Source organism: Nicotiana attenuata, unplaced genomic scaffold (genome assembly GCF_001879085.1).
Source record: "Nicotiana attenuata strain UT unplaced genomic scaffold, NIATTr2, whole genome shotgun sequence".
Lineage (NCBI taxonomy): Eukaryota > Viridiplantae > Streptophyta > Magnoliopsida > Solanales > Solanaceae > Nicotiana > Nicotiana attenuata.
This window is the reverse complement of record NW_017670469.1, coordinates 1,202-25,418: the sequence shown is the minus strand read 5'-3', so window position 1 is coordinate 25,418 and position 24,217 is coordinate 1,202. Positions and strand designations below refer to the sequence as shown.

General features: G+C 39.5%; 1 pseudogene; it reads left to right on the top strand.

The window, feature by feature from the left end:
- The first annotated feature begins 2,414 nt into the window (after window positions 1-2,414).
- LOC109239867 lies at window positions 2,415-8,446 on the top strand (annotated as a pseudogene).
- Window positions 8,447-24,217: the final 15,771 nt, after the last annotated feature.

Sequence of the window (24,217 nt, the reverse complement as noted above, 5' to 3'; positions counted from 1 at the left end):
TCAGTCATCAATCTCTCCAGTCTCTCGGGCTCACAACACTCATGCCAAGCAGCCCAATCAATGATACTTGATGTGACAATGTATAACAACATAGAGTGAGATATGATATGTAATGATGAATGCGACTGAGTACATACCTACAATTAAGCAAATAACTCAACAGCGAAGAACGATCACTACGGGTCCCAATAGAAACAACACATAGCCTAAACATGATTTCTAACGTAAATCACAGCTCAAGTGCTCTAACACATAGAGTACAGTAATAATATTCAGATAATATAACTACACAGTTCCACGGAATCGACTGAATCACAATTACTATGGTGCACGCCCTCACGCCCGTCACCTAACATGCGCGTCGCCTTAACACCGATCACATAACATGTAATTTCAGGGATTCATACCCTCAAAACCAAGTTTAGAAGTGTTACTTACCTCAAACCGTGCGAATCTCTACTCCAATAAGCCCTTACCTCGCGAATCGGCCTTCGAATGTCTCGAATCCAACCACAAATAATTCGATACAATCAACTCAAGCTATTGGAATCAATTCCATATGAAAATGGGAAGTTCTTAATAAAAATGAAAAAACGTTAACCCCGGGCCCACGTCTCGAAATCCAATAAAAGTTATAAAATCCGAACACCGAATCAACGAGTCCAACCATACTAAAATTACTCAAATTCGACATCAAAATGTCGTTCAAATCCCTAAAATTCGTCCTAAGAAGTTTCTCCATCTTCCCCAAAATTTTCAACCCAAAGCACTAATTAAATGATGAAAAATGATATATTCATGTTATTTAACCAAAACCGAGTTAGAATCACTTATCCCAATCACTCACTTGAAAATCTCTCCAAGAATCGCTCAATCCGAGCTCCCAAAATCAAATTGTGAAATTTTACTCTAACCCTCGTTATTGAAATATTTAAGTCTGCCCAGATGCCCTTCTTCGCGATCGGGGGAAATGCTTCGTGATTGCTAAGCACAAAATTCACAGGCTGCCCAAACTACACTACGCAAACGCGGCATCCCACGCGCGAACGAGATACATAGTTCCATAGACCTACGCGATCGCGGTCATATTCACTCGTTCGCGAAGAACAACCTCGCGTGACCCGCTGCCTCACTTCCTTCTATGCAAACGCAACTCACTGCATGCGTTCGCAAGGCACAAGCTTCTCAACCTACACAATCGCGTCCATCACTATGCGAACGCGAGAGGGAAAAATTCCACAACCCTCAAAGACCCTTCGCGGTCGCGGACCTATCCACGTGATCGCATAGAAGGAAACCAAAACACATAACACGAGCAGGCTTCAACAATCTTCAAAGTCCGATTTCACTCCGTTAACCATCCGAAATTCACCCGAGGCTCCCCGGGACCTCAATCCAACATACCAACAAGTTGTGAAATATCATATGAACTCGCTCGAAGCGTCAAATCACATCAAACAACACTAAAACCACGAATCGTGCATCAATTCAAGCTTAATGAACTTATGAATTTCTAACTTCTACATTTGATGCCGAAACCTATCAAATCAAGTCCGATTGACTTCAAATTTTGCACACAAGTCATAAATAACAAAACGGACCTACTCCAACTTCCGGAACCAAATCCGAGCTCGGTAACCACAAAGTCAACTCTCGGTCAAACCTCTCAACTCTCCAAACTTCTATTTTTCCAATTTTCGCCAATTCAAGCCAAAATCAACTACGGAACTCCAAATCACTATCCGGACGTACTTCTAAGTCCAAAATCATCCTACAGAGCTATAGGAACCATCAAAACTCCATTCCGGAGTCGTTTACACACAAGTCAACATCTTGTCAACTCTTTCAACTTAAGCTTCCAACCTTGAGACTAAGTGTCCCTACTCATTCCGAAACATTCTCGTAACCAAAGCAACTACCACAGCAAGTCATATCAAAAATTGAGCATAGAATAGGCAGTAAATGGGGAAACGGGGTTACAATACTCAAAACGGCCGGCCGAGTCATTACAGAAAGTATCCTTCATTTATAGAAGTACATAACCTTTTCCTCCAAGAAAAAGGACTAGCCAAATATGAAAGAATTATATTTTCCTTCTCGTAAAAGGAAAAATCAATTATGGCAAATATGTTGCCCTTCCTTCATGAAATAAAAAAATCAAATATGGTAAGAAAAACATGACAAACACCTAACATATATACCGTTGTAAATCTGCTTAATGCCAAAAAAAAAAAGTACTCCATTTTAAAGCCCCCTATAACCGAAAGTTTGAATTGAGCAAACAAATAAATTTCTTATGAATGACATTAATTTTTCTTTTTGCCGAAAAAACTAAAAGGAAAGCTATAAACAACATTCTTCCGTTATTGGTGAGTTTACATGGGAAAAGTAAGAACAGAACACGCCGGGATAATTACCTTGGGAATTACAAGGATTATTTACGTGCACACTTGGTGTTTGGATTACCTAGAAATGAAATGCTAAAAACCATATGGTGGTGTGATTGGTTTGTGCATATCCCGCGCTATTCTCAAGAACGGACTTGCAAAATTTCTCGACACAGAACAAGACTTGTATATAATGGAGTGGGCTCTTTTCTCTTCCTTGCAGCACTGCACGTCTACTCTTCAAACCTCGTTAACAACAAACAAATTCCCAGGTACTCTTTCATATTTTGTTGAATTTCCATTTAAAAAGAAACTTTTTACGCACCAATTGTTCGGCATTTTTGAGTTTCTTACATAAGTTGTAGATTAATCATGTGATGTTTGGCTGTAGGATTTAAAGGAGAGAATAGAGAAGGAACCAATGATCATCACTGCCAGCAGTAACTCTGATTTTCAGGTGCGAATATGAGTTTGCAAATTTTACCAAATTTGGGTTCCTTACTATTCTTTTGCTAGTTTGTAATTCTTGAAGGTAACATTTGCTGAATATTTTAGACTGAGAATCTTCTAGGCACTAGCCATGAGCTAAATACGAGTAAATTTTTTGATAATTTCCATTTTTTGGGCTAATTTATAGAAAATGTAAATCACTCTGTTGTATCTAGCTAGAATTCCTGCTAAAGTAGTAGTACTATATAATTCCACGTCTCAAAATTGTGACCTACTTTTCACTAAAGGAGCAACTACATTGTTTTACCAAGATTTGCGATCAAAAGTTGAATAGATAAATATTTAGTATAAAACCTCCTTACTTAAATCTTAGTATGTAATTTGATGTGAACTAGAATCGAACTTTTTTCCTTCAGACATATTTTACTATGATCCGATGAGAAATGTATCTTGAGCATCAAATTTGCACCTTCAGAAACAATTAAGGCTGTTAGTTATATTATACCTGATCTTAATAAGTGTTGCTACTGTCAGTTTTTGTTCAAGCTCATTAATCGTACAAATCATATTTCCTGACAGATTTCAAAGGAAAATGCAGCAGACACTGGGAACATCATTCTTAACCATGACTTCTCAGATGGGCTGCACTTATGGCGCCCAAATTATGGCTGTGATGCCTTTGTGGTTCCAGCAGGTTCTGGATACCGTAATGGATTAACAACCGCTGTTGTGTCGAAACGTAATCAATATTGGCATGGATTAGAGCAAGACATTACGAGCAGAATATCAGCAGGTTCCACTTATACAGTTTCTGCTTGTGTTGGCGCCTCTGGTACTTTTCAGGGTTGTATTAATGTACTGGCTACACTGAAACTGGTGTATCAAAATTCAAAAACAAGCTTTCTATCCGTTGGAAAGTAAGAATCTGTATCTATTTAGTCTTTCTTACCTTTCATTGTTTAGGAAGCAATAGTCGTGGTGGCTTTTTTGTCTGTGCAGAAAAGCTGTATCAAATGATGGTTGGGGGATGCTAGAAGGTTCATTTTCCCTGTCAGCAATGCCTAAAGAAGTTATATTTTTTATCGAGGGACCACCACCTGGGGCTCACCTTCTTATCAAATCAGTAGTGATCTCATGTTCCAGTTCTACTGCTTGTGATGTAAGTCCAGTGTTGTGTCCATATTCCATCATGTTCTCATGTCAGAAGGATCAATTATGTGTAGTATGTGTTAAATTTAGGGAATATTGGGAGATTACAGTTAAGAATTGTGCCAATTATCGAAAGGACTCCTCCCTTTATTTGGATAGAGTTCTGGCACATCATCTGTTTTTATTGATGATGATAACACCATAGTAAAACTCAATATGGTGATCGCCTAAATGGATGGTCTGCACGAGGCTGCAAGGTTGTTTTGCATGAATCCTGCAGATCAGTGGCGGCTCGATGGAGTACCGGGCCTAAAGCTAAACAGTTATTAGAGGACTTTGGAGGCAAATACCATTAATGCTATTTCTCCCTGAAAAATAGCATAATGTTTGGAACTATGCCATAATGATTATTGACAAAGCATATGGTTGATCACAGGATTTTCTTATCAATATAAAAGTAATTATTTCAAATATACTTATTACATATATAATATGAGTAAAATTTGGGGCCCTATAATTTTTGGGGGCCTAAAGCCTTGGCTTTAATTGCCTTGGAGTTGAGCCGCCTCTGCTACAAAAGATTTGTAGGCAGCTTATTTGTCATTTTGAGTTTCCCACATAAGCTATTTCCCTAATAAAAAAAAGGGCAGCCCGGTGCACTAAGCTCCCGCAATGCGCAGGCCGGACCACAAAGGTCTATTGTACGCAGCCTTACCCTACACTTATGCAAGAGGCTGTTTCCGCGGCTTAAACCCGTGACCTCCTGGTCACATGGCAACAACTTTACCAGTTATACCAAGGCTCCCCTTCAATAAGCTATTTCGCTAATCATGTGAGATTTTGACTGTAGGAATGGAAGGATTTAATGGAGAAGGCACCAATCATCACTGCCTACAATAACTTTGATTCTCAGGTGTGAATGTGGGTTTGCTTTTTTCCCAAGTATGGGTTCGTTATTCTTTTGCTGGTTTTGCTAGTTGGTAATTCTTGAATATGTTAAAATTTCTGAATTCAAGGGATTGTGGAAGGGTTTATGTCATTTTACACTAGAATCTTCGAGGCATGAACCATAAGCTGAAGATCAAAATATGATCAAAAAAATTCTTGAAAATCCCGTAGAGTGGAGAAAACAAAACTTTAAGTGTGACAGTTGTTGGTATAAGGAAACCTTGGCATTGTGAGTGCTTTGTGAGTGAGAGAAGTGGGTTAGGAGAAACATAGGGGCTTTCTGTGCATGAAATGCTTCCATACTAGCGTGGGAGTAGGGGGAGAATTGTCGTATACCCTACACGGCTTTCCCCAAGTATTTTACTAAAGACCTGTTTTCACGCCTCAAATCTGTGACTAGTTGTCATATTGAAGCAAGAATGTTCATATAATACCCCCTGCTCAAAATATTTACTTACTAGACATGTATATTCCCAGCCAAAAATCATAAAATGCATGATAAATACAAATGTTGAATCCCCTTGACTTGAAATAGAAGCTTGATATAGCCTATTTTTGTAAAAGTTGAATCCCCTTAATGAAATCTCTGGCTCCACCACTGAGCAACTCTACTGTTGCGCCAAAACTGGCCTCAAAAGGACATTAGACAAACATTTAGTAAATCCTCCACGCTCTGTATCCTATGTGATTATACGAACCAGGAGCAATTTTTTATTTTTATGTTTTGCTTCTGGCTATTTTACCATGGCTCAGTAAGAAATTTTGCTTGAGCATCAAATCTGCACCTTCTGAAGCAATTGAGACTGCTATATTGTACCTGATCTTAAAGAGTTTGCTGCTATCTGTTAATTGTTCATGCTCATCAATCATACAAGTCATATTTCTAACAGAGTTTGAAGGAATATGGGAAAGACGCTGGGAACATCATCCTTAACCATGACTTTTCATATGGGCTGCACTTATGGCACCCCAATTGCTGTGATGCTTTGTGGTTCCAGCTCGTAATGGATTAGCGGCTGTTGTTACAAATCGTAAGAAATGTTGGCAAGGCTTGGAACAAAACATTACAAGCAGAGTATCAGCAGGTTCCACTTATGTCCTTTCTGCTTGTGTTGGAGCCTCTGGTACTTTTCAAGGTTCTGTTGAAGTCCTCGCTACATTAAAGCTACTGTATCAAAATTCAGAAACAATCTATATGTCTGTTGGGAAGTAAGAATCTGTATCTATCTTGTCTTTGTTACCTTTCATTGCTTAGGAAGCGCTTGTCATGGTAGTGTTTTATTCTATACACAAAATCTACTTCGAAGGAGTGTTGGGAGATATTAGAAGGTTCGTTTTCTCTGTCATCTATGCCTGATCAAGTTATATTTTATCTCGAGGGATCTCCAGCTGGAGCTGACCTTCTCATAAAGTCCGTAGTGATCACATGTCCCAGTTCTAATGCTTCTGATGTAAGTCCAATGCTATGTCCTTTTTTTCCTCCTTTTTGGCTTTGCGTATGACGACATGATATGGACAAAAGGATTTGAGGCCCAATCTTCCACATAAAATAAGTGCTATAGGTTATGCTGCTTAAGCTAACTATATGGCTGTTGAACTGTTTCTTTGGTTTACTCATTAAATACCCTCATGATTCTCCGACCATTAATTATTTCTCATTGAAAGGCAGTTGAAACATTCTATTTCATTATTCATCTTTTAGGATGCTGGTTTTGGGGTTAACATAATCACAAATACAAATCTGACTGATGGCACAAATGGCTGGTTCCCACTTGAAAATGGTACAATGAGTGTGCAAACAGGATCACCGCTAATAATTCCTCCAATGGCTAGAGATTCACATTCTGGTGACCGATCGTACTCAAAACTGGATGGGTCCTGCTCAGATGATCACAGATAAAGTAAAACTCTATTTACCATATCAAGTATCTGCATGGGTTAAAATTGGACAAGCATCAGGACCTCAAAGGGTAAAAGTTGCTCTTGCAGTAGATGGTCAATGGGTGAATGGGGGCCAAGTTGAGATCAGTGATGGAAAATGGCATGAAATTGGAGGATCTTTTAGAATTGCGAAACAACCAGCTGAAGTTATGGTTTGTATTCAAGGTCCTGCTGCCGGTGTTGACCTAATGGTTGCTGGACTTCAAATTTTTCCAGTTGACAGTCGTGCACAGTTTAGTCACTTGAAGAACCAAACCGCAAAGGTACATAATAATGTCGTCATGGTATTTTCACTTATGTGTTAAAGTAATTATCATCAATTGTTTTGAGGTGTTTCATCAGTGAAATAGTTCCCATTTTACTTTTGCTGCGCTGCTTTTGAAAACATATCAACAAGATTTTCTTTTTAACATCAGAGAAGTTTTAAACACTTGGCATTGCAGCCATCAGAAATGGATTTCCTGTATGTTTCTTTGCTCAGTTTATTAAATGTTCATTACGAAGACTCCTTGTTGTGGATTTTCTTCATAGATACGCAAGCGAGGCGTCATCTTGAAATTCTCAGGCTTAGACTCAGGCAATTTGCTTGGCACATTTGTTACAGTTAGACAAGAAAAAAACAGCTTCCCCTTTGGATCAGCAATAAACAGAACATACTTGGACAATGAAGACTTCAACGATTTCTTCGTCAAGAATATTAATTGGGCGGTGCTCGCTAATGAGCTGAAATGGTTCTGGACAGAACCACAGCAAGGGAACTTCAACTATAAAGATGGAAACGATTTTCTCGTTGAGAATTGCAGTGACACACTATCTTCCCCTTTTGAGCATATTCTTGATCTTCAAGAGCGAGATGCACCTGTTGGAGGAATAGGAATTCAGGGACGTATTGACACTCCTGTTGGACCCATTGTATGTTCCGCTCTGGACAAACTTGGTATTCTTGGACTTCCAATCTGGTTCAATGAAGTCAATGTTTCTTCTAACAACGAATATGTTAGAGCTGATGATCTAGAAGTTCTTCTTCGCGAAGCTTATGCTCACCCTGCTGTTGAAGGTATAATGTTGCGAGGAATGTGGGAGATGTTTATGTGTCGGCCAAATGCACATTTAGTGAATGCAGAAGGTGACCTTAATGAAGCTGGAAAAAGATACCTTGCTCTTAAGCGCGAGTGGTTATCCCATGTTCATGGTCATATTGATGAACAAGGGCAATTCTGCTTTAGCGGATTCCACGGCTCCTATGAAGTTGACGTCATTACTGGTTCTAAGAAAATTACCAAGAATTTTGTGGTTGACAAGGGTGTCGATGCACTGGTGATTTCCATCGATATGTAGTTCTTGTTTTGACTCAGTATCTCTCCTATAGTATGACCATGCGTTGTGCAAAGGTTGTACTCTTGCCTTCTATCGTATGTTCTGAGAAAAGCTTCATGTCATTATTTTGGAGTAACTGGAAATGAATTAATTCATCAGTATTACCCTGTTAGACATTTGTTTTAAAATGAAATCCCAATCACTCAGAATGTAAGTGAACCATGTGTTATAGTACAAATCCTAATATTGTAATGTGCAACATACTTTTAAAGGGAATCCTAACATTGCTCGAAATATTACTATGACATGTTTCAAAGAAACACATCAAATATGAACTATTCGAAAGATTGAAGTGAATGTGCTCAATCTTAACTGCCTGGAGTTGATTCGTATATATGGAGCCTTAATGCATCATCGTCTTAGATGAGGCCTGTGGGGTAGAAATGACACCAGGTGGCCACTCTAAAGAGTTGTTATTTAGGAATTAGCCAATGCAATAAGTACGAGCTAATCCTTCAATAGCATCTTTGAGAATCGCTATATGTGCAATTGCCTACATAGGGCCAAAATCATTGGAGTATTTTCAAGGGTAGATTTTAAAAATAGCTAGATTTACAATTGGTCGTTCAAAAATAGCCCAATTTCAAAAGTAATCGAAATTTAGCCACTTTTTGTATAAATATAAATCTGAGCGAAAACACTGTTCAAAACCCGGAAAATACTCCAGTATATTATGCTGGAGTTCCAGCATAAGTATACTTGAACTCCAGCATATTATACTGGAGTTCCAGAATAAGTATGCTGGAACTCCAGCATAATATGACGGAGTTCCAGCATAAGTACACTAAACTCCAGCATAATATACTGGAGTTCCAGCAAGTATATTGGTCCAGTATAATATACTGGAGTTTGGAGCACCGGTGCTCCAGTCTCCAGTATATTATACTGGAGCCAGCAAAGTATACCGGTCCAGCATAATATGCTGGAGTTCATACACAAGTGCACCGAACTCCAGTATATTATGCTGGACCGGTCTCTATTGCAGCAAAATAGTGGCTATTTTTCATTGACTTGGCAAACGCTGGCTATTTTTGATTGACCAGTCCGAAAACTGGCTATACCGTGCTATTTTTACTATTTTCAAGCACAAGGTCTAGAGATGTTTTGCCATTCTTTTTGTATAGCCCAATGTCCAAGTATATATATTTTCACTTGGGCCGAGTTCCATAGACCTTGGTGCTCCGGAATAAGATGGACACTTTTTTAGGTTGAGTAAAAAAAAGAAAAGGTAAAAGATGAAAATTGGGTCTGTAGAAAACAAGACAAGACACTTGGAGGTGAACAGCTAAAAAGATTGTTGCCAAAGAATAAATGTGATGACCAAAAAGAAATAGTACAGATTGGGGGGGAGGGGGGGTATAGAGTTCTAGGGTTGGGGGTAGTGCCACTATCTAATCAAGTCAAATTAGAATTACTGTGATCACGTAAGCATGGTCCATAACGTCCTAATAAACGCTGGAATTAGTCCATATTAATATTTAATTTAATACTACTAGAAGACTACAAAGGTCCAAAATGAAATTAATCATATGGGTAATCTTTACATCCAACCGAACTTTTTTATATGTATCTTTGTCAATTCCATCCTTTAGAGTCATTTAATTTTGTTCATTGAATTTATATTAATATTTAAAAATATATTCAAGTATGAGATAGACGAAGTAGATTGTACCGAACTTGCTACATCTGTCGATTCATAATTTATTTATAATACACACCAAGTTTTCCTCGAACCCTCATCTCAACTTCTTGCCAGACATGTGAAGTATATATAGATACTTAGTTTACATCTATAATTATATAAAAGGCAGTAAATGCATTAATATCTAGAGGAGGAGTAATTTGGATAGCATTTGCGTTACCTTTGTTTCCCAGAACAATTAAATATTGAATAATTAATTTCTATTAATAATATTATCTACAATAACAACATAACATGCTCAGTGTTGTATGGGTCAAAATCTGACCACACGTGGATTAGCGCTAAAAGGAATTGTAAGGGGTCGACTAAGCCGTGGTCGTACCCACAAGGCATAATAACGACGAGTACATCGGCCACCGCCGAGCCGAGCCATCGAAAAGCCTGTACGGCAAAGTAAAAGCGAGGTAAAGTACAATCAAGGGATGAAGGCATTTTGGCTAAGGACCACTGGACAAAAGGGAATGCTGATAATATATATATATATANTATATATATATATATATATATATATATATATATATATATATATATATATATATATATATATATATATATATATAAAGAGAGAGAGAGAGAGAGAGAGAGAGAGAAGGTAAGAAGACAAGAGAAAGGGGCGCCTCCTTCTCCTAGAGAGAGAAGAGGTGAAGAAAACCAAGAAAAGGTTTAGATAGTGAATACAAATCTCTGTAATCGTGATTATTGAATCAACAAAGATAGATCTCATCATTGTCGATGGCATTCCATCTCTTCCATCTTTATCATTATATCACAGGATAATATGTCAAAAATGTAAGCCTATCATCTATATTTGATATCTCCTATGATTCCAGAAAGTTTATAAGCGTGATTATATCTTATTCTCTTATTCAATGTGCTTAGATCTAGAGTTAATTATCCTTGGCTAAGATTTATCCTCTATTTTCTTCATTAATTAGTTTAGCAAAAGGTTTAACACTTTTTGGTCAAACAATTTGGCGCCGTCTGTGGGAATTTCTTAGCCAAATTTTTAGTTTCCTTTAGATCTAAAACCAGCTAAGTATCACTTCCACGCTGTCATAGCCTCACCAACTCGAAAAAGTGATCGATAAGCTTTTGGGATAACCAAATCAATCTGGGTCAGATCTCTACATGAAATCGAAATTATGTCCGATGTCTATGCAAAACCCATGCCTCATCTGTAGCGTGGGTTTGGCACGTCATATGCATGTTCAAAGTAGGATCACGGTCACTACGCACTTAGAACGACCGAAATAATATTTAACGTATTTACTTTATATATCGGCCTGTACTTCCTCCTCTTAGGAAGGTACGGTGGCCTGCCGTGTGATTCTTTGAAATAACGGGTATATCTTGCCTTATTTTCATACCCACACGCACTATGTGATTTATGAACAAGTATGACATGTTTCCCTCATTGTTTGCGCATATCGGACGGGATCGGATTGGGACTCGGTCTCGAGATCCCAACGGGTAAAGTAAGTTCAGCCCACGAAAAGCCTAGACGCGACTAACAACGAAGCCAAACACGGCTGCCAGATCTGAAACCGCCATTCGAGTACAGGGCGAAGCAAGTAACCCTACAGCGCCCTTCCCCCTTTCACCGACTTACCAGGCCAAGGTAACAGGCAATTTCATTTGGGTTTAACTTATCATACTCTCTTTTGGGTTCAAAACAGGAACACGAGCATTCTCACACGCGAACAAGGAACGAACACCACCAAACACACCAGGAAAATGTTCCATACCGTACCATCTCGCAAGCAATGACCGAGCAAAGCCCTCTGCGCCGTACCGTACTACAAATAACAGAAATGGCTCAGAACAGGCCGACATTCTTAAGAAACAATCTCCGGAACCGGGAACTGAGATGGGTACATGAAACGCACGATACTCTCCAATAGAAGCAAAATTAAACAAACCGGGACGCGACGCACAATACTCTCCAATGAAAGCAAAATTAAACATACCGGGACTCGCCCCAACGCACAGTACTCTCCAATGAAAGCAAAATTAAACAAACCGGGACTTACCCCGACGCACAGTACTCTCCAATGAAAGCAAAATTAAGCAAACTAGGACTCACCCCGACGCAAGCATAAACAATGCGGCAACGAGTAATGTTCTCCAATAAGAGTAATGCAACGGGTTATGATTCGACCTTGCTCGAATTAACACCCTACGGCCATCGACCATCGCCAAACGGGTCACATTTTGCTCTCGCTAGAATTAACACCCCTACGGCCATCGGCCATCGCCAAACGGGTCACAATTCGATCTCGCTCGAATTAACACCCCTACGGCCATCGTCCATCGCCAAACGGGTCACGATTCGATCTCGCTCGAATTAACGCCCTTACAGACATCGGCCATGGCCAAACGGGTTACAATTCATCCTTGCTCAAGTTAACACCCTTACGGCCATCGGCCATCACCAAATGAAAGAAAAGTTCGACCTCGCTCGAATATACAAAGCAAAATTGACTTTGCCCAAGTTGGCAACTCCAAGTTCGACCTCACCCGAATATATGTCAAAATTGACTTTGCCCAAGTTGGCAACTCCAAGTTCGACCTCGCTCGAATATATAAAGCAAAACTGACTTCGCCCAAATTGGTAAGTCTAAATTCGACCTCACTCGAATATATAAGTCAGAAGGGACTTCGCTCAAATTGGTAAGTCTAAATTCGACCTCGCTCGAATATACAAGTCAAAACTGACTTCGCCCAAGTTGGCAGGTCTGGATTCGACCTCGTTCGAATAGACAAATCAAGGTTGATTCCGCCCAAGTTGTCAAATCAGAAGTCAACCTCGCCCGAACTTGCAGATCCAAAGTGACTTCATTTGAACTCACGAAACGAGATCCGACTTGCTCGAATCAAGCGAACTAGATCCGCCCTCATCGGAATTCCCAATTAAAAGATGAGGGACTCATCACGGAGAAATCCAGAGATCCTCTTCCTAAGAAAGAAAAGACAAAAAAAGGGGAGAGAAGGAGAAAGAAGTCAAAGGATACACAAACAAAGGCGAAGAAACTATTTTATTCAAATGTACGTGCGCAACAGCCGCGCCTTACAAAAGGCCAAAAAATAGGAAAATAAATAGCAAAAGAACAAAAAAAAAAGTTAAGTACAAAAGTTGCAACGAAGTTTCACTCAGCGTCATCTCCACCGCCGCTCTCCCCAACATCATCATCATCAGAAGGAAGTCCATCCTCAATCTCAGCACCCTCACCAGCCTCCGGTGTCGCAGGGTCATAACCACAGGCAAGACGAGCCTCGCGTGCCTTCACCCGAGCAATTTGAAAGGCGGCCTCAGAAACGCCCCCCGCCTCCCACAAACCCTTGTATATATCACGTTGGGCCTCAACATGGACCCATAGCTCATACAGACGGCAGGGAACAGTAGCCGAGGTAGACTCTTGAGGGGGAGTTTGAGCCAATAATTGCGCCTTCTCGGCCTCAAGACCCGCAATTCGGTCTCTCAATCTCGAAGCATCACGATCAAGTTCACCAATCCGCTCCTCGAATCGTGCCTCCCTCAGCGTGGCCGTCACCCTCTCAGATTCCTGCTCAGACTTGAGGACGCGGATAATGTCATCTAGAGTCGCCGCCCTTGCCAAAGCCGACACTCGAGCACCCTCGACTCTCTCCAACTCAGTCACTTTCTTTTCTAGCTCGGCCACCTTCTCCATCCATTCTACACTAAGAGCGTTAACTCTAGTAGCATTTTGCTCAAGCTCAGCTTGTGAAGACAGCACCTTTACCTGAAGGTCCTCACATTCCGCGGCAACCCCTTTGCCAACCTTGAGTTCCTCATCTTTGGCGTGAAGTAGCTCCTCAAGCTCACTGCATCTGTGGATAGACCGCATCAGTTCCTCATCTCTTTTCTCCAACTCCTCTCTAGCGGACTGGGTGTAGCGCCCACTCTAAGATGCTCGTGCATCTCACGGCACCTGTTGCGATACCGCCGATACTTCTCAGTCATTTTCAAAAAAACATCGGCCCGCGTCTCAGCCCTACGAGCGCTCTCAATCTCCAACACGTAAGTCTAAAAAAAGGAGAGAGAGGAGATAAACAGTGGGTAAAGACGAAGGTCACAAAATAAAGAAAACAAGAGGGAACTCACCCTTAGGGCCATCGCGGCCACACCGCGTGATAACCGAGAATCACTGACCTCCTATAGAGATCCGCTTTCAGCGGTGGAGCATAGAAGATTGAACTGTGGCACCAAATCCACCGTGTCCTGCAACAGGTTGAAATCCCACGGAATTTCGAGTATGCGCGAAGGGCCTTCCGTCCTAACCTTAGTTCTAGTAAAGCCCTCCTCGAACATCCTCATGTCCTCAGGGTCAATGTCGGAGTCGGATTCATAATCCTCAACCATGACGCCATTCCCCCTCTCATTGGCTGAAGAAGGGGCGCGAGTCTGCTGAGATGACGATGGTCTACTCGAAATAACCACGGCAGCTCCCGAACTCCATTTCTCTGCCACGATAGCCTCCTGAACGCTCATAACTGGCGTCGCCTCTGTGTCCAGGCTGGAGCCACCGCTGGTTTCTGGTACCGTCGAAACAAGGTCGCCCCTCGAGGGCGTTTGCTAAAGATGCCCCTTCCAACACCACCCTTCGTCTCTTCGACAAGGCATCTCCACTACCGACGCGAGAAGATTCGCCCATTGAACGGACCGCGAGAACGGAGTCTCCAGTTGAGGAGTAACCTCCAAGCGTGCGGTTTTGGCTGCGGGCGCGGTCCGATGAGCGGTCAGACTCTCCACGCCCTCGCCTGTAGTAGCTCTTGGTGCGGGCCGGGTGGAGGGAGCCGGTTGATAGAATGCAAGCGCAGGAGCCCTCGTCCTTCCACTCCCCTCCGACCTGTCAATAAGAAGGGATTTGGTCATATAACGACAAGGTTAAAGAAACTACGGAGCAGAGAACAAAGCAAAACCACAACGAGCCAACTCATCGGTAAGAGGCTTGCGCCCAAACTTCTCATGGAAAGGCGCCCATTCACGAATCCCCATCGTATGGGGGAGAATTGCGCTCACCCACTCGCGGATATCAGCAACTAGCGAGGGAGGCATTCTCTTGGCTAAAAAAACAGAAACAAATCCTCAGTGGAGTCGTTAAAGAGAGACGACTGACGACCGTCTTAAGAAAAATTGCATAAAGTAAACAGAGGAAAACTCACGAGCGAAATTCCACGTCGCAGGAAACCTTGCTGGGTTTGACACGACATGCTCTGTTCGGACATAGAAGAAGCTCTCCCAAAAGCGGCGATTGGCCTTATCGTCCATCTTCACCACCAAACTCTTGGTTCCTTAATGACGCATATGAATCATCATACCACGAAGAAAATGGGGGGCGAAGAGGTGGAGCATGTGCCCTAGAGAAATTCCTTCGTCTTCCACCACTTCCCCTCCCTCTTCGAGTAGGGATATGTCATTTTCTGGCACTAGAACACCTACAGCTTTGTCAGAGTCGGAAGAAACACTAGCCATTTGTTTTCTTTGATCAGAAGAAACGAAAACGATGAAGGAAAAAGATAATGGTCACAGCGAAACCTAGTAGAAGCGAAAGTATGAGAGACTAAAGAAGGAGGAAAAAAATTTTGAAGTCTTTTCTTAAGTAATTGAAAAGCGTAACATTCAAATGAGAGGCTCTCGCCCCTATTTATAGGGATATAAATGCCATGAGCGGGAAAACTAAGAGCCGCCAGTCAGAAAATGGAAGGGGCACGGGAAATGACACAATACATAGAAAACGTGCGCCATAATGACGCATGGGGAATATTGATGACACCCTGAACTGACGTGATGGTCCAATTTTGAACTGACGTAACGGTCCGACGCAATTGTCGAAGCGTCATGTCGCTACCTCACCATGAGGTTCTCGCCCTTCGCATAAAGCATTCAGATTTCTCCTAATTTTTGAATCAACAAATTCCGCCCATCGAGCTCGCCAAGAGGCGACCCCAACGGGCGGATGGACTAACTGTATGGGTCAAAATCTGACCACATGTGGATTAGTGCTAAAGGGAATGGTAAGGGGTCGACTAAGCCGTGGTCATACCCACAAGGCATAATAACAACGAGTACCTCGGCCACCGCCGAGTTCGAGCCACCGAAAAACCTGTATGGCAAAGTAAATATTGTGATACTTAGGGTAAGCGAGGTAAAGTACAATCAAGGGATGAAGGCATTCTGGCTAAGGACCACTGACAAAAGGGAATACTGATAATATATAAAGAAGGTAAGAAGACAAGAGAAAGAGGGGCCTCCTTCTCCTAGAGAGAGAAGAGGTGAAGAAAACCAGGAAAAGGTTTAGATAGTGAATACAAATCTCTGTAATCGTGATTATTGAATCAATAAAGATAGATCTCATCACTGTCGATGGCATTCCATCTCTTCCATCTTTATCATTATATCACAGGATAAAATGTCAAAAATGTAAGCCTATCATCTATATTTGATATCTCCTATAATTCCAGAAAGTTTATAAGCTTGATTATATCTTATTCTCTTCTTCAATGTGCTTAGATCTAGAGTTAATTGTCCTTGGCTAAGATTTATCCTCTATTTTCTTCATTAATTAGTTTAGCAAAAGGTTTAATACTTTTTGGTCAAACAAGTGTAATCCTACAACCGCTGTCTGGAAAGGGTAGTGTGTACACAGATCTTACCCCTACCTAGTGAAAGTAGAGAAATTGTTTCTGATAGACCTTCGGCTAAAAAAAAAAACATGTTCACATCATATTAATAAAGAAATACGACAGTGGAGAAGTCATGAAAATAATATTATCGACATTATCAAATTAAAAAAAAAAAAAGTGACTTCCAATAACCCAAGATTATGAAGGGGCCCACGGCCCAACTCAAAAAGCAAAGATAGGGCCCACAAGTCAGAATCGAGTTGATAGACTCCCACCATCTGCTTGCCTTAGTATGTATGATTAAACTATTTGTTGGGCCATCAAACTCCCAAACACAGTACATTTCCCTGTCTCATGTAACTGCTTCCTCTAGCCCCACTCCACATGGGTTCATTGCTAGCCTATCTTTCCTCTGTAAAATTAAATTTTTTTTTAAAGGAAAGTTTATGAAAGTGTAGAGACTATTATTCTCATGGAACTACACAAAAACAGAACAACACTAGTATAGTAAAATGCAAAACAAGAAAATTCGAGGAAAGCTGGGAAATGTAGGTAATCCTAATAAATGAAGTAATTATTCATGGGATACTAATTGTTTGAAGAAATCAAGATTGAGTGTACAGTTTTGTCCTTGTCGCTTCAAATTTTAAATCAATCAATTAAGAATTGAAATTAGAATAAAAGGTGGTCCAATGAGGACAAAATGAGGTACGGATTAGTTAAGGAAATGAGCTTACTGTCAACACGTGAATCCTATAAACTGCGGCCAACAAATAAGGAGTACGAGATAGAAATTGTCATTGAGTCTTTGAGGCGTCGAAGCAAAGCCCTATGATTGATCTGATTCTCCATTGAGTTAGTTCAGAGCTTGTAAATTATAGTATTGAATAAGTAGACTTTCTCCTTGGACTTGAATATTGAATTGACTCTTCTTCAATAGCGTTCAAGCGCTAAGCTCAATTCAATTCATTTCATACTCATAGCTTATTAGCTTGAGATTCTCCATTTCGTTTGGCTGATACCTAATGAACTTTGAAACTATCTTCACAAAGTAACTAAGAATGTAAGGATTGCCCAAGAAATAATCTCATCCCGCATCAATGTATAACTCTAACATTGATAGATTCATCTTCTATCAAAATCCATAAGGACGTTATTAATTAATCAATATGGTACCAAATAATTTGCTAAAAAGGAAAAGAATATGGTAGCAGAATTTAAAGTAACTCTTACAATATGCTGTAAGAATCCACTACTTCTATGCTAACCTTCTTGCTCACGAGCAAACAACTTCAAAATGAGATCAAGTAACAAATGAAATTCCTTTCCATAACATTATTTGTTATATGCCAACTATCTACATATTAGGTAAATAATTATCTAAAACAATAACAAAATTAGAAAAGTTTATTTTTATCAATAAAGAGTTAAATATATAAAATATAAATTACGTTATAGAATATGACCCTCGGAAGCAAAAGCATTTTTTGGGAGGGCCGGTGTATGCAAAATTTTATACAAGCGGTGTCATGATTTGAAAAAATAAACAAATGAATATATCACTATAATTATAAATGATGTCATTTTTTATACATATTCCCAATATTTGAATTTTTCTTATAAATATTTAGTGAAAATTTTCGATCAAGCGACATGGTACAAGGTAAAACGCCCCGGGGTGGTTTATGGTTTTTGTGTTTTTTCTTTTTGACTTATGTAGCAGTGTAGGTGGTGAAATTGGGGAGTCCAGAACCGAAATGTGGTTCTTTTGAACTCAAAATACTTTTTTAGGTGGAAAAAAAAGTTACCATTCTATATAAAATACGGTTATGAACCGCGTTTTACCTTAACGGTCGTTTGGGTCATTAAGGTAAAGCGTGATTTATTACTGCGTTTTATATAAAACGCAGTTTAATACCGCGCTTTACCTTAACGTCTTATCAGCTTCCAGGTAAAGCGCGATTTATTACTGTGTTTTATATAAAACACAATAAGAAATCGCGCTGTACCTATATAAATATCGTCCCCTTCCCTTTCCCCCCACGTTTTGGACAGAACCCTTTCCCCCATTTTTAAACTCGAACAGCGGTCCCCCCTCCCCCACTCCATTAAAAAGATAGAAAACTCGAGTGGACCCCACCCGTCCCACAAAAACTAATCAAAGTTTGTCCCACATCCTAGCCAAGCCTTCTATTGTTGTGGGTTGCTTGTTTCGGAATCAAAATTTCAGATCTTCAATTTTCCGAAAAATATAAATCGAGGTATTCCGATTTAGTTTATGTCCAAACTCATATAAATAATGCATATTAGTTATTTTGAATGTGTTCCATGTTGTTTTGTGATTGTTTAGTGATTAAATTGGTATGTTATTTTTATCCGGACTAAAATATTAATGTTCTAACAAAATATGTAAAAATTGTGAAATTGTTATTATTTGTTAATAAAAATGTTAATAAATTACTATTATTGTTTTATATGTTTTTTGTGAATGTTTTGTGATTACAATGTATTTGTTGTGTTTTATCTGGTTTATATTATTTATTTGTGTCACGACCCGAATTTTTCACCCTCGGGAGTCGTGATGGCGCCTACTCGTAGAAGCTAGGCCAGCCACGAATTTAGAAACCATTAATTCTTTTATTTTAATCCTTTTTATAAATCATGTTAACAAGTGATAAACGTTTAAATAACAGCGGACAGATAGATTAAAGCGGAAGACTTAAACGAAATAAACCAAACAATATGGAAATCCACATATGTCTTCACCCAGAAACTGGTGTCACCACATTCACGGACTGTCTAAGATCACTACATACAAATGTCTGAAAGAAAGAAACTCCATCTGTTTTGGTACAAGTGATAACAAAATCATAAAAAGAGATAGAAGAGATGTCGGGCCTGCGGACGCCTGCAGGACTACCTCGGGATCTCGGTGGACTGAAGGCTGGCTCCCGAACTACTACTGCTGACCAAACGCTGCTCCGGTATCTGCACATAAGTGCAGAGTGTAGCATCAGCACAACCGACCCCATGTGCTGGTAAGTGTCTGGCCTAACCCCGGCGAGGTAGTGACGAGGCTAGAACCAGACTCCAGATAAACCTGTGCAGTTATATAATATATGGCGAAAAAATAAACAGGTAATAAGCAGTTTAAAAGGGGGGGGGGGATACATACTTCGGGGAGCAATGTCAACCTAGCAGAAACCAAATAGATATATGAGAGAACAGTACAATATCTACAAAAATACAATAACACTACTGTTGCGCCTCGCAACCCGACCCCTTATCAATTAACACTGTTGCGGCGTGCAACCCGATCCATATATATATAGCTGTTGCAGCGTGCAACCCGATATATATATATATATATATATATATATATATATATAAAATATTGCGGCGGGCAACCCGCTCCAAGTGTACAGCTTACAGTGATCATGACAACAGTCCCGGCAAGGGATTAACCATAAATTACACTATCCCGGCAAGGGAACTCGACAGTACAAGTATATACGTCCCGGCAAGGGAGAATCAGCTATAACCAATCTCAACTCAACTCCTAATCATCTCAATTATCACCATTTCTAACTCATAAGTACATTTCACGAAAATAAACTAAGTCTTAGCGCAATACCACGGATTTACTCACTTTTGCAACCATAGTATCATTCAAGAATACAACAAGTATCAATTTAAGACTCACGGTCATGCTCGACACCAACGTATAGATACTCGTCGCCATGCCTATACGTCGTACTCAACAAGAAACAAGTAGCAAATATGACTCAACTCCTAATCCCTCAAGCTAAGGTTAGACCGAACACTTACCTCGAACTTCCACAGCCAACTCAATCCTCAATTACCGCCTTTCCTTTCAAATTCGGCTCCAAATCAATTGTATCTATACATAAATGACTTCATAACATCAAATAATGCTAAACAATTCGAATCCAATGCCTAATTATAGCTTTCCAATCATTCTTCCCAAGAACCCAAAAATCGACCCCAGGCCCGCTTGGTCAAAACACGAGGTTCAGACTAAAATCGAATCACCCATTCATCCACGAGCCCAAATATATAATTATTTTCAAAATTCGACCCCAAAAAGAGGTCTAAATCACAATTAATCAAAAAGCCCTAACTCTACCCAAATCCCTAATTTTCTACCTTTAATCACACATGTTTTGGCCTAGAAATCTAATAGATGTTGATGAAAATGGAAGAAAACAAGTTAAAGATTACTTACCCAAGAAGTTTTGGTGAAGAAGTGCCTCAAAAATCGCCTAAGAGCTTTGGAGAAGAAGGGGTTTATGAAAATTTTATGAAATCCCGTAAGGCTACTGTTCTGAAGTTTTAAAATTTAACTGGGCGATTTTACTCTACGCGATCGCGACAGACCCTTCGCGTTCGCGATGGGTCAGGCTGGTTAAGCCTTCGCGTTCTCGTTAATGGGCTCGCGTTCGCGAAGCTTTAGCTTTTCGAGCCCTCGCGTTCGCGTCCAACGGGTCGCGTTCGCGTAAGGTAACTACCCCCCCCCCCTGCCGAGGCCCATTTGACCTTCGCGTTCGCGTGGCCAGGACCGCGTTCGCGAAGGTATAGCCCCCACTGCCTCGCGTTCGCGACCTGGGCTACCCGTTCGCGTAAAAGGAAATTCCTTCAGAACCAAATTACACATCGCGTTCGCGAGGGCCTTCCCGCGAACGCGAAGAAGGAAATACCAGAACAGCTTAACAGCTTTTTTCTGCAATTTTTGTTAAGTTCAAAACCTCCCGAAACACATCCGAAACACACCCGAGCCCTCGGGGCTCCTAACCAAACATAGTTACTAACTCACCAACATCATACGAACTTATCCGCGCGATCAAATCGCCAAAATAACCTCAACAACAACGAATTAAACCTCAAAATCAAAGGATTTTTCTCAAACTTCATAAAACATCAACTTTAGCAATATAGGTCTGAATCACGTCAAACGACGTCTGTTTTTCACCAAATTTTACAGAAATGTCTTAAATCATATATAAGACCTGTACCGGGTACCGGAACCAAAATACGGGCCCGATACCAACACGTTCTCATCAAATTTCATTTCAAAACCTTATAAACAATTTCAGAAAATAATTTATTTCAAAAATTCATTTCTCGGGCTTGGGACCTCAAAATTTGATTCCGGACATACGCCCAAGTCCCATATTTTCCTACGGACCCTTCGGGACCGTCAAATCACGGGTCCGGGTCCGTTTATCCAAAACATTGACCAAGGTCAAATTAATTCATTTATTAGCCAAAATTTATCATTTTTCAAAGATTTTCATATTTAAGCTTTCCGGCTACGCGCCCGGACTGCGCACGCAAATCGAGGTAACTCTAAATGAGGTTTTCAAGGCCTCGGAAATATAGAATTTAATTTAAAACCAATGATGACCGTTTGGGTCATCACAATTCGCTTAAAGACTAGTATAATAGTACCCTTTTAGGGTAGTAAAATGTAATTCCTTTTAGCATAGTAAAATGTAGTGCCTTTTAGTGTAGTATAATGTAGTGCCTTTTAGCGTAGTAAAATGTAGTGCCATTTAGCATAGTTTCCCTGTAGTTTAAGTATCTCTTATACTAAAAAATACGTCAAAATGACTGATAGATCAAACACAAACTCTGTCCAATCATAGTCAACATATAATTGGTGCTATTGGGCCGCAAATATCGAGTCTGGAACCCTTATATGAATATTTAATAATTAAATATTGTATAATTATAAAAATTAATTATTTAATTTACAAACAAACATATAAAATTGTAAAACTAACATGTAAAATAATAAAACTAACAAATAGAAGAATTCAGGATAAATTGGTGCTACTGGGCTCCAAATATCGAGCCTGGAACCCATATGTGAATATTTAATAATAAAAATTAATTATTTAATGTACAAACTAACATATAAAATTATAATAAAACTAACACATACAAGAATTCAGGATATCTTGGTGCTACTGGGCCGCAAATATGGAGCCTGGAACCCATATATGAATATTTAATTATAAAAAATAATTATTTAATTTACTAACTAACATGTAAAATAATAAAACTAACACATAGAAGAAATCAGGATAAATTGGTGCTATTGGGCTCCAAAATATTGAGCCTGGAACCCATATTTGAATATTTTTTTATAAAAATTTATTATTTAATTTACAAAGTAACATATAAAATTATAAAACTAACACATAGAAGACACTAGTAGAAAATGGCAGATTTTCGACGGCAAAAATAGTCGGAATTCGATCGGAAATCACGTATTTCCGACTACTTTCCGACCGAAATTGGTCGGTCGAAAAAATGTTGGTCGGAAAATCATTTTCGACCGAATCTGTCGGTGATTTCAGACCAAAGTGGTCGCAAATTTCAAAAAGGTCAGATAACTAAATAATTCACGTTTCCAACTAAGTGGTCGGAATTACCGACTGAATCGGTCGTAATAATACAAGTAAAATTAATAATTAAAATTAAATTTTATTTAATTTCCGACGGAATCCGTCGAAAAATATTGAATATTAATTTTTTTTTGTCGAATTTCCGACCGAATATGTCGGAAATTAATAATTAAATATTAAATTTTATTTAATTTCTGACGGAATCCGTCAAAACTTTCTGAATATTAATTTATTTTTTTGCATTTCCGACCGAATCAGTCGCAAATTTGAGAATTTATGGTTAAATCTGGGAAGTTGTCCGACCGTTTCCGTCGGAATTCAGTCAGAATTTTGTATAAAACTGGGCAGAATTCTGCCCAATTTCGAGCTACACCACTTGTCAAACTATCACAAACAAAAAAATACCAACCAACAATACATTAACAACAATCTAAACCAACGATACATTAATACAATAATACGAACCAATAGTACATTAACACAATCTAAATTAACAATACATTAACAAATTCTAAACCAACAATGCCAACCATTAACACAACTTAAACCAACAATACCAACCTTTAAACCTAACAATTTTGGGCATAAAAACATCCAAATAGTATCCCACATTCAAGATTAAAAACAATACATAAAGTTATCTCTCACAATCAAGTTTACCAATCAACCAAAACATCACAACTAAACTACTACACATCAAATTCAGTTTGTTCATCCTCATCATCAGATAAATCATACCCATGTTTACGCATAAATTTCTGCATCTTAACAAATGTTGCGAATCGGGAGTCCAATTGTTGCTTCGAATCACGAATTTTCTTTCTCATATCTTCCATCTGTTCTTGATTTTGAGAAGAAGAAGAATTGGCTAAGAGTGGGTTTGGATGACCTGTAGGTCGACGTACTCCAAGTCCGTAGACTCTACCTTTGTTTACTCCACCCACTGCCTCTGTCCACAATGAAGACATATCATCAGGTATTGGTTGAGTTGAAGGAGGCTGAGTTTGTTGCTATTCTTCCAACCTTTTATGATAATCTTCCTAAAATGAAAAACATAATTATTATGTAGACAAACTAATATCAATAAATCATAAATAATTATGAAGTTAGAAATTTACATATGTGTCTGACGCACGCGTCTCCACCCAGTGTTCTCTTGTACCATCCTTCTTCTTTTTCTTATGTAA